General features: G+C 38.0%; 1 long non-coding RNA gene across 1 annotated transcript in view; it reads right to left on the minus strand.

The window, feature by feature from the left end:
- Window positions 1-1,005: 1,005 nt before the first annotated feature.
- The window catches only part of LOC102977398 (uncharacterized), a 164,616-nt gene continuing 153,451 nt past the window's right edge, over window positions 1,006-12,170 (minus strand). Inside the window, exon 5 of the long non-coding RNA XR_447337.3 lies at window positions 1,006-1,082. This is a non-coding gene — a long non-coding RNA (uncharacterized lncRNA). The remainder of the gene's footprint in view (window positions 1,083-12,170) is intronic.

Below are 12,170 nucleotides of genomic sequence, written 5' to 3' on the forward strand. Positions count from 1 at the left end.
GTCTTCCTAACGAACGACATGGCTACGATCCGACTTAAAGAAAAACGGAGCTGAAGGAATCAGGCTCCTGGACTCGACTATTTCCTTTCCCATATTAGGGAAGTTTTCAACTATAATCTCTTCAAATATTTTCTCAGTCACTTTTTTTTTCTCTTCTTCTTCTGGGACCCCTATAATTTGAATGTTGGTGAGTGTAATGTTTTCCCAGAGGTCTCTGAGAATGTCCTCAATTATTTTCATTCTTTTTTCTTTATTCTGCTCTCCAGTAGTTTTTTCCACTATTTTATCTTCCAGGTCACTTATCCGTTCTTCTGCCTCAGTTATTCTGCTATTGATTCCTTCTAGAGAATATTTAATTTCATTTTTTTGTTGTTGTTCATCGTTGTTTGTTTGATCTTTATTTCTTTCAGTTCCTTGTTAAACGTTTCTTATATTTTCTCCATTCTATTTGCAAGATTTTGTATCATCTTTACTATCATTACTCTGAATTCTTTTTCAAGTAGACTGCCTATTTCATCTTCAGTTGTTTGGTCTGGTGGGTTCTTACCTTGCTCCTTCATCTGCTGTGTGTTTCTCTGTCTTTTCATTTTGCTTAACTAACTGTGTTTGGGATCTCCTTTTCACAGGCATCAGGTTCGTAGTTCCTGTTGTTTTTGGTGTCTGCCCCCAGTGGCTAAGGTGGGTTCAGTGGGTTGTGTAGGGTTCCTGGTGGAGGGGACTTTTGCCTGTGTTCTGATGGATGAGGCTGGATCTTGTCTTTCTGGTGGGCAGCACCACGTCCAGTGGTGTGTTTTGGGGTGTCTGTAAACTTAATATGATTTAGAGCAGCCTCTCTGCGAATAAGTGGGTTGTTTTCCTGTCTTGCTAGTTGTTTGGCATATGGTGTCCAACACTGTAGCTCGCTGGTCGTTGAGTGGAGCTGGGTCTTAGCTTTGAGATGGAGATCTCTGGGAGAGTTTTCCCTGTTTGATATTAAATGGAGCTGGGAGGTCTGTGGAGGACGAATGTCCTGAACTCAGCTCTCCCACCTCAGAGGCACAGGTCTCACACCCGGCCAGAGCAACAAGACCCTGTCAACCACACTGTTCAGAAGAAAAGGGAAAATAAAATAAAGTTATTAAAGTAAAAAAAAAATTTTAATTATTTAAAAAATTAAAAAGTAATAGAAAATAAGAAAGAAAGAAAGATGAGAGCAACCATACCAGGAAACGAACCCACCAATGATAACAAGCACTAAAAACTATACAAAAATTAATAAATAAATAAAAACGGACAGACAGAACCCTAAGACAAATGGTAAAAGCAAAGCTATACAGACAAAATCACACAAAAAGAAGCATACACACAAAATGAGGAAAAGGAAAAAAAATATATGTATATATATTTTTTAAAAAAAAAGGAAGAGAGCAACCAAATCAATAAACAAATCTACCAAGGAAAATAAACTCTAAAGAAAAGGAAAAAAAATATATGTATATATATTTTTTAAAAAAAAAAGGAAGAGAGCAACCAAATCAATAAACAAATCTACCAAGGAAAATAAACTCTAAATATTAAACTAAGATAAACATAAAACCAGAAACAAATTAGATGCAGAAAGCAAACCCCAAGTCTTCAATTGCTCCCAAAGTCCACTGCCTCAATTTTGGGATGATTTGTTGTTTATTCAGGCGTTCCACAGATGCAGGGTACATCAAATTGATTGTGGAGATTTAATTTGCTGCTCCTGAGGCTGCTGGGAGAAATTTCCCTTTCTTTTCTTTTTCGCACAGCTTCTGGGTTTCAGCTTTGGATTTGGTCCCACCTCTGCATGTAGGTCACCTGAGGGCGTCTGTTCTTTGCTCAGACAGGATGGGGTTACAGTAGCAGCTGATTAGGGACCTCTAGCTCACTCAGGCCAGGGGGAAGGAGGGGTATGGAATGCGGGGTAAGCCTGTGGCAGCAGAGGCCACCATGACATTGCAGCAGCCTGAGGCACTGTGTTCTCCTGGGGAAGTTGTCCCTGGATCATGGGACCCTGGCAGTGGTGGTCTGCACAGCCTCCTGGGAGGGGAGGTGTGGAGAGTGACCTGTGCTTGCACACAGGCTTCTTGGTTGTGGCAGCAACAGCCTTAGCATCTCATGCCTATCTCTGGTGTCCGCACTGATAGCTGCAGCTCGTGCCCATCTCTGGAGCTCATTTAGGTGGTGCTCTGAATCCCTTCTCCTCGTGCCCCCCAAAACAATTGTCTCTTGCCTCTTAGGAAGTTCCAGACTTTTTCCCGGACTCCCTCCTGGCTAGCTGTGGTGCACTAGCCCCCTTCAGGCTGTGTTCACGCAGCCAACCCCAGTCCTCTCCCTGGGATCTGACCTCCAAAGCCGGAGCCTCAGCTCCCAGCCCCTACCCACCCCGGTGGGTAAGCAGACAAGCCTCTCAGGCTGGTGAGTGCTGGTTGGCACAGATCCTTTGTGCGGCAATCTCTCCGCTGCCCTCTGCACCCCTATTGCTGCGCTCTCCTCCGTGGCTCTGATGCTGTCCCCCCATCACCCACAGTCTCTGCCAGTGAAGGGACTTCCTAGTGTGTGGAAACTTTTCCTCCTTCACAGCTCCCTCCCAGAGGGGCAGGTCCCATCTCTATTGTCTCTGTTTTGTCTTTTGCTCTACCCAGGTACGTGGGAAGTTTCTTGCCTTTTGGGAAGTCTGAGGTCTTCTGCCAGTGTTCAGTGGGTGTTCTGTAGGAGTTGTTCCACATATAGATGTATTTCTGATGTATCTGTGGCAAGGAAGGTGATCTCCACATCTTACTCCTCCGCCATCTTGAAGGTCTCTCTCCATCGTATGTCTTTTCAAAGGCTTTCCTCCTTCTACTATCTTTTCTTTCTCTCAAATCATGAATTTTATTTTTTGGACCTCAGGTTAACAGAATTGGATTCATCATAATCTTTGGTTTGTGGCCCCAAATCATCACTGTTCATTGAAAAGAGCTATCTTTAAAAACTATTTTTGTTCGTTTTAATAGTGTAAAAAGCACCCTTGAATCCACCACCAGACAGGAAACTAACATTATCTCACCAAGTGGTCTTCTTTCCCATTCCCCTGTCTGCTCCACCCAAGCTACATATACTAAATCCTGTGTGGATTCCTCCCTTCCTTCTTTTCTTCCTTCCTTCCTTCCTCCCTCCTTCCCTTCCTTCTTTTTGTCCTATATGGTTAATTTTACAAGGAGTTCTTCATGTTTTTTTTAACAGTTTGATTGAGTATAATTAACATGCCACACAATTTATCCATTTAGAGTGTACAATTCAATAGCTTTTAATGTATTTATGAGGTTATGCATCCATAACCACAATCTAGAACATTTCATCACCCTAATAAGAAACCTGGACCTCTTAGCTGTCATGTTCTAATCTCTCCATATCCATACTCCCTCTCTCAGCCTCAGGCAACCATCAATCTATCTTCTGGCTCTATAAATTTGCATTTTCTGGACATTTCATATAAATGGAATCATGCAATATGCAGTTCTTTGTGTCTGGTTCCTTTTACTTACCATACTATTTCATGATTCATCCATGTTGCAGCATGTATCAGTACTTTGTTCCTTTTCATGGCTGAATAATATGCTATTGTATGGATACGTCAGATTTTATTTATTCATCCATCAGTTCATGGATATTTGGGTTATTTCCACTTTTTGGATACAATGAATAATGCTATTAATGTTTGTGTACAAGTTTTTGTATGGAGTTACGTTTTCATTTCTCTTTGGCATAAATCTAGAAGCGGAATTTTTGGCTTATATGGTAAATATATGTTTATATTTCAGAAACTACCACACTGTTCTCCAAAAAGACTGCACTATTTTATATCCCCAACAGAAGTACATAATGTTTCGAGGAAGTAAGAAGGGAAGGGAAGGAAGAAAGGAAGGAAGGAAGGAATGAAGGTAGGAAGGAAGGAAAGAAGGAAGAGCTGCTACATTTTATTTATGAGGTTAGAAGTTTCTTTGTATCCTTTTGTGATTGGGTGAGCTTTTTACTTTTGTTAGAAAGAGCTCCTTCATGCTTGGAACTTAAAATGAAAATGTAATGCCCCATTAAGTAGAAATATGAACCACTTCTTGTGCCACATCATTAAACATCCTCACAGCAAAAGTACATGGTGTGCTTCAATTTTACAATCCATATCTAATACAATGTGGGTTAAGATAACTAAAACGAAGGAAATGTATCTCCATCTGGAATTAAGAGCACTATGTTCAAGCCCCAGCATTGTCATCTCTTAGCTCTATAACTTTGGAAAAGCCATTTAACCTCCTTCTACACAAACATCTTGTCTAAAAATGCAAATAATGTTATCTTACCTATCTACTTTTAAAATCACAGTAAAAATGAAATGAAGTAATATATGGAAATCTCTTTATAATCTCGAAATGCTATTTTAAAAGTTATCTTATTTTTGCCATAGTTAGGGTTAATGTTTTGTCTTATATTTCACTCTTCGTCCAATTCTGTACCTATAAGACTTGCTCAGTACAGACTTTCCAATGCACCGTATAGGAAAACCAGACAGTACATGATCCTATATTAGCTCACATATTTGGTGTTCTCTGTATTGAGTAGCAATATTTTAACTATGTTTATCACCATAATGATAATATCTGTATATAATCATAATGGGACTCTGTATTTTCTTTATATATTACTTATCAATATGGGCATACTTTATATTTAAAAGTGTGCTACATTAAAACATAATATAAATAAAATATAATAAAATATAAATATATTTTATACAAATATAAAGTATATAAAAAGTAAATGTTAATCAAAAAATTACTTTGTTAAAATTAAAACAAAACCATTAAATGATAACTAAGAGATTTTAAAAATTAATGCCTTATTTAATTAGATATAACCTAGAATTCAAATAAAAAGATACAACCGAATATATTATTCTTCAACTTCTTATTACAACGACGAGAATTTTACACTTGACAGACTCTCAAGAAAATATACTCTACTAATATCATGGGTCTGAGAGCAGTCAAAAACTATAGTGCTTCCTCAAGGAAAAGTGATATTTATGTAATGAGCCAATTAACTTCTTCGATGTAGACATTCCAAACTAAAAACTAAAAGCCATTAACCTCTAAAGAGCTAACTGTATGATAAATCCATCAGACTAAACCAAAGCGCTTTCCCTTCTTTTTCTGTAAAAAGACTGATTTGGTAAAGTAGAAAGCTATTTTTTTGTCTAGGTATAAAGATGCAGGTTTAGACTTCTCAAAGTTGATTTTACTAAAATGTTTATTCATATTTAGCATACATATTTAGAGAGATTTTTGCTACAACATTTTGAGTTAAATTAATTTTCAGATGCTATGTTGTGTGAGTACATAATGCATATTCAATTGGGTGTGTAAATTATGTTGTTGATGCATGCTTCACCAGTAGCAAATAGTAATGCAATATCTTTGAAATAATTGTCCACTTTAGGCTGAGAGAGCTTTAAGAGTTCTGAAATGGAGAATAATTACCACAGATTTTTTCTATGATGAACTCCTGGCCCGTTAATTTTTTTTACCATTAAAGCTCCTATATTAGAATTTTCAATATTAAACCATCAAATAGTAAATGTTGAATTGGATTACTTTTAACCTTACTGTGTTGGGGTTTTTTATTTCTTAGACTATTTAGATCAATATAAGAAATGTTTTTGCATGTTTCTGACACATTGTACTAAAAGTACTAAAAGTAATTTTGAAAGATATAGTTGTAAACTTACCCATTTGGGTATAAATTTTGTTGTAATTTTCATCAAAGCTACCTTGAGGTATTTATCTTTTTGTGTACCTATCACTAGGATAATGACTTTGCAGGTCTAATTTATTGTAAATGACAATCAATTATATACATATATATGTATATGTATGTATATATATATATATATATTTCCTATTGCATTACATTAACCAGTATGATTATATTTTTATTTGAAACATAATCTTTCTCTTTGTAAGTGTAATTTTTTTTTTACTGCCGCCAACTTGGTCTTCTGAACAGTGAAATGATCCCAACACCCCAGAAAAACGCACTTTTCCATTCTCTACACAGAGAGCACACAGGAGCCTAAAGCAGGCTGAGTCAAAGGATAAGCAGTTACACTGACCAAAATATAAACTCACTGTGATAGTGCATTAAAGATTGTTTGTATTAAATACTCATATATTAGGTGCAGAGGAGCACAGATTGAGAACTTGAGAGTGAGGGATCTTCCAATCAGACTGCCTGGAATTTCCTTGCTCCACTGTTGACTTTGGGCCAGTTATCTCTCCACTGTCTCTTTTCTTCATTTGTAGAATAGAACCAATGATAATAATCATTTCATGCCATCTTTGAGCATTAAATATGACACAATACATGAAAAGTACCTGGTATATAATTGAGCAAGCAATTAATTCCACCTTTGGATCAATTCCAATTTGTGTATTATAGTTGATTGCTTCTACACTGCCAGTGAAAAGCTGAAAACCAGGCAATCTGGATGACCTAACATGCCCCAATTTCTACAAGGGTAGAGTGAGCCCAAGGTCCACCCTTGGCAAAATTATGAGTTCCATCATTTACTTGCACTCCAACACAATTTTCCTTGTAATTTCCTTAACTTTTGTTGGGTCTCTGAACTTCTAACCTCTCAGATGTCTGCCAAAAGTCATTACTCCTTGAATAATGTTTTCTAACATTGAGCAAACAGCTATACTAGACTGTTAAAAGAAGAATAAAATATGATTTCTTTCCTTAAGAAACCGACAGCCTCATGGGTAGAGATGATATTGGCTAAGTTTATAAAGGATAAATAGCTCTAAAATAATTAAACAATAGTTGAATAAAATAAAGACTGTCACCAGACAAACATGGCTTATATTCAAAGTCCCTTCAAATTTGATCCCGGTGTTAATTTGGATCAAAAGGAATGTGTCTAAACTACATAATCTATGTCTCCACAAGAATTCCTCCTGTCAATTTTTCTATGAAAAAAAAAAATGGCACCTCCTTGGAGAACCTAAAACTTCATGGAGAACCAACTGAAAACCACTCTGGAGAGGAAGCACGATGTTTCCTTTTAGCTGCACTGCCTTATCCAATTCTAGAGGGTGTTACTAAATGGATGGTTTGTGACCACTTAGGAGAGAAGGAAAGAACCCCTCAACACTAGCGTGTGTGTTCATTAAATACTAGACAGTGCTCAGACATAGATAGATATTCAAAAATGTTTATTAAATGAAATCCAAGACAAACCTCCTTTTCTGTAATTTCTGTAGGTTTCCTCCTTTCTTGTAATTTTCCTAGTAAAAAGGAGAAGGAAATAGAAATATTGTAACTTGGTCAGCAAGGCAAGACATTTAATAATAAGTGCCATTTTTCCTAACCTACTAGAGAAATAAAGACTGGAGAGAAGCTGACATAGGTGAATTCGTAGTTGATGGAGTAATCGTAACTGAAGATTCTCAATGAACAGGTGATCATCTACCTTGAAGGAAACCTCTACTGAGATCACAGCATTCTGTCCTTTGTCCTTGTCTGTTAGGAAGTTTATTATCAACTTACAAATAGGAGACACCTTTATCATATGTGTGGATGATCTAAGCTTGAAATGAGATGATAATTCATGAAAGACTAAATATCCAAAAAGTTCTCAACAGACTGGACTAGATTAACCACATAAAATTGATCAGTAATGAATATATAATTATTCATTACAGCCCTCAGTTTGAAGTGTACGAATATGAAACTGGAGGGAGACAGTATCTGTCTTGAAAGTAATTAGTGTAGAAAGAACTTGTGTTCTGACTGACAGCAAAATTAACATGAGAAAACTGTGATGTGGCTGCCAGAAATGTTAATGGTTCTTATATTATGTAAATAGAAGTTGAAAGTCTAGGTGAGCCATCAAAGTATGGTGCATTAGAATAACTTTGGATGTTTGCTAAAATGCAGATTCCTGGTTCACATTCAACATTTACTGAACACATACGAAGGTCTGGATGTGGTGCCCTGGGATCTGTCTTTAACAGTCTCTTGAAATGACTTTCATGCTGATACCCACCTCAGAGGATTAGTGCAGAGAATAAATGGCATAATATATATATAAAAACATAGTGCTAGCACAGACTGCAAATGCTCAACAAATCGTAGCTTTAAGTATTCTTTATTGACATTTTATCAGTTATATTGACATTTTTGTACAATTCTCGATCTGGATCAAATTTACCAGTTTTAATCTTACATGTGAGAGCTTTCCTTCCTCCCTTCTTTCCTTTCTGTCTTTCAGTCTTCTAGCTTTCCAAAATTTCTCTTTTCTGCCTTTTGACATATGTTAATTAGGGCCTACTATGTGCACATTATTATCCTTGGCCATGTGGAGATTTGAAAAAAACATGGGTCCTACCTTCAGGCAATATGTCCACCCAGAAGGGGAGGTAAAACCTGTAAATACATAACCACATTTATATGGCTAGGATTGAAGTGCCCTGGAGCTTGGGGAAGATTTCTGGAATTGCCAGTGCTCCAAAAATTGCAAAGAGCAATAAGGAGCAGCATAGAAATAAGCACGCATCTCCTGCATTCTCTTAATAGGGGACATTTTCTTCAATCAGAGGACCCTTGCCGGAGAAAGTAAAGAGCCCCTTGGCTAACCCAAGCCATGCTCTTTTCCTCCCACCAATCCTCAACTGCCCACCCTCTGCCCTGCTCTTTAGCTCCACTGCCAAAGCCATTTATCCTGCTCCACAGAGAGACAGAATCTTAGAAATTCTCCCCAACATTGATGGAAATTATTTCAAGCTCCATCAGATTCAAAATCTTAACCAAGGTTTTGCCAACTTTAATGTGCCTAGCAAGTGACTGCAGATCTTGTTAAATGAGCAGACTCCAATTCAGTAGGTCCAGGCCAGAGCCTGAGAATCTGTATTTCTACCAAGCTTCTAGGTAATTCCCATGCTGCTGTTAGAAAATTTAATACATTGAAATTAAGTATTATTAATTTCATATCAGTAAGAGTTAAAGTGCTACCTTTATAGACAGGAAGAATAAACATTCAGATGTCTAGAGGCAATCAAGAGCAAGACTCTTAGATCAAATTCTTAAGGATTCTGGGAAGTATTTTAAGCATGAGATAGAAAAGTTGGAGAATTGCATACATATGTAGGCTTGCCTGAGAAATGTCACCTCAGGTTTTTTTGTTTTGTTTGTTTTCCTTCCAGGATATTACTGAAACTTCAATTAATTGCATTTCTGCTGCTACAAAAATACTTTTTCATGCTACAGTGATTCATGAATCTCCCATTATGTGTATTTGTTAGGTGACAGCCCTGTTGACAGTGATAGAGAATAAAATACTTCCAGAGGAAGCAAGAGACCTATGTGTCTGCTTTTAGTTTATGTGATGTCAGGTTGGTCCCTTCGTGCATCTGGGAGTGATTATTATTTTGTGATATGACTACAGACAGGTTTAGATTCCAGAGCATTCCAGAGTACTTTAAAGAGTGTAAAGAAACTAAATGATTCAAAAAAATTAAGACTCAATCGTTTGGATAATAATATACCCTCAGTTTAAAACAGTTTATGAAATGAAGAAATGTATCATGCAAATGAAAGCAATTTTAGTAGGGAAAGGTTCTACCTCATCACAATGGCTATTTGAATGTTTATTAGTAAGATGAGAAACTCAAGTCTGAACGTTGGAAGTAAAAAATGGATTCTGTTAACACCAATCAGACAGATATGAAAGCATGTATATATTTTTATGATATTTAACAAAAAAATGTGCAGCCTTTGAAATATTTGTATTTGTTTCAGTGAAAACATATAAATATATATTTAAATAAAGGCTCATCGGGCTTCCCTGGTGGCGCAGTGGTTGCGCGTCCACCTGCCGATGCAGGGGAGCCGGGTTCGCGCCCCGGTCTGGGAGGATCCCACATGCCGCGGAGCGGCTGGGCCCGTGGGCCGTGGCCGCTGAGCCTGCGCGTCCGGAGCCTGTGCTCCGCAACAGGAGAAGCCACAACAGAGGAAGGCCCATATACCACAAAAAAAAAAATAAATAAAAAAAAAATAAAGGCTCATTATGATGATAAGAGGAAGTGGTGGACATGACTTGGAATGACCATATGAGCAAACTGAATGTTCTAGACCTCCTCTCTGTCTGAGAATATCAGAAATAAAATCATAATAATAACACCAAGACCTCAGATAATAGATTAACGACAATTCCAACCCAAAATAATAAATGCTACACTGCGAACTGTCTTTTAACACTCAGTCAACAGAAATTATTGTGCATAGTACATTACATACTACATATAAAAAAGATTGTATCTTTTATCTTTGGATCTCGGGAATATTGCTCAGTACCTAGTACCTAGGCAGCTTTTAATGAATGTTTGATTCATGACTGCGTGAATGTCTGAAAATTCCAGGAGTTACAGGAAAATATGGATGAAATAGAACAGAGGTCTGCAAAGGTTTTTGGTCGAGAGGCAGCTGGTAAATATTTTAGGCCATGCAGCTCATTCAGCTTCTGCCATTGTAGAATGAAATCAGTCATAAATCACAGTCCAGGTATGAGTGACTGTTTTCCAATAAACATTTATTCACAAAATCAAGCTGCAGGGAGTGATTTATCGACCTTAAAGTAAAGCAAGCTTGATTACTGTCCTCAAGAAGGTGCAGTGAGTGAAGGGAAATAGAAAAACAAATATTAAAAACAACCTAATAGGTCTTTTCCCTTGAATTAAAATGGCATAGGTGGTATTCAACTCTTACTCCCCCTGGAAAAATTAAAAGCTGTGTTGAAAAACAAAAGCAAACACATAAACCTGCTGCTGGGAAAGATTGGAGAGCAAGGAGTGTCGTCAGCACTTCGGGCACAAGACCAGAGTGAGGGAAATGCGTGCAGGTGAGCCCTGAATCCCCATCGGCCTCTCCTCTAGGTATTTGCCAATGCGAAAGGCAGGCAGTGGCCTTCAGCAGTGACATCAAAGTGTCCTGTCAAGGGCCTGTCTGTGCTAAGCACCTGTCTGCAAACTGTTGTTACCAGGATGCACTGAGATAATCACAATACGTGACAGATTTAGAAACATTTATAATGGAGTGATTTGGGATCCATTTTATTTAATAATTTTTTAAAAGACCCTGTAGTTTCTTGTCTTTTGTGCTTTCCCAGCCAAAAAGAAGATGGGGAACAAGGTCCCTAAAGAGGTTGCTGCCCAGGGGGCCAGAGAGGGGCCTAAAGCCAAGGCCCCTTTTCCTCCCAAGGGCAGTGGGTCCAAGATGGATCCTGTACCACTAGCCAGGAAGGCAGAGGCCCTTAAAGGCTCAAGAAAGCCTGGCATTCCCGCCAAGTCCTTATCATCCAAAGTGGCCAGTAAGAAGGCAGGAGCCGAGAGCTAGAGGCGGATTGGAGAGAGACTGAGATTCTACTTTTATTCCCCTAAAAATTAGCACTCTATTTATTTCACTGTAACCTATTTATCAATAAAGATGTTTTTCCCCACAAAAATGTATTCATTAAGACTTCTCAGTAATAAATACTTACTGTATTTTACAAAAGTATCATTTAAAGACATTTTTAGAAAGTAAAATTTGGGTGCTTGATGATGACACTAATCTCTGCCATCTGTATCCCTCCAGGGATACAGGGTTGCTTTTGATTGACTATTTTTCTAGGTAGAGGCAATTCTGATGGCTTGTATTTGATCTTTCTCACTGAAATAGCCCTCACTCCACACATCAGGGAAATAGTATGGAGGATTCTGTATGCTGCCTATTCCAATTCTGCATTCTGGAACTGGAGAAATAACCACAGATGAGTTTGGGGCCCCACTGGACACCCCAGGAGATGGACCTGAATGAAACCTCCATTGATCGCCTGACCTCCTTAAGCCCTTACACTGACTGGTGCATCACAGTGACATTTTGGGGTCCTGGAATCAGTTTCAGTTAAGGAACAGTGTCCAGTAGTCCCTGAAAGATTTGACTATTTCCTTTTCTCCAGTACACGATTACTCTGGGAAAAGACTATAGTTTTCTCCTGTAGAAAGACTGGAAGAGAGATCAACATTATACATTTTCAGTAGTGTATTGGGTCCTTTCTGGAGGGGATCTGGCCTTCCCTTCATTGAAGGGGT

Source organism: Physeter macrocephalus, chromosome 2 (assembly GCF_002837175.3).
Source record: "Physeter macrocephalus isolate SW-GA chromosome 2, ASM283717v5, whole genome shotgun sequence".
NCBI lineage: Eukaryota > Metazoa > Chordata > Mammalia > Artiodactyla > Physeteridae > Physeter > Physeter macrocephalus.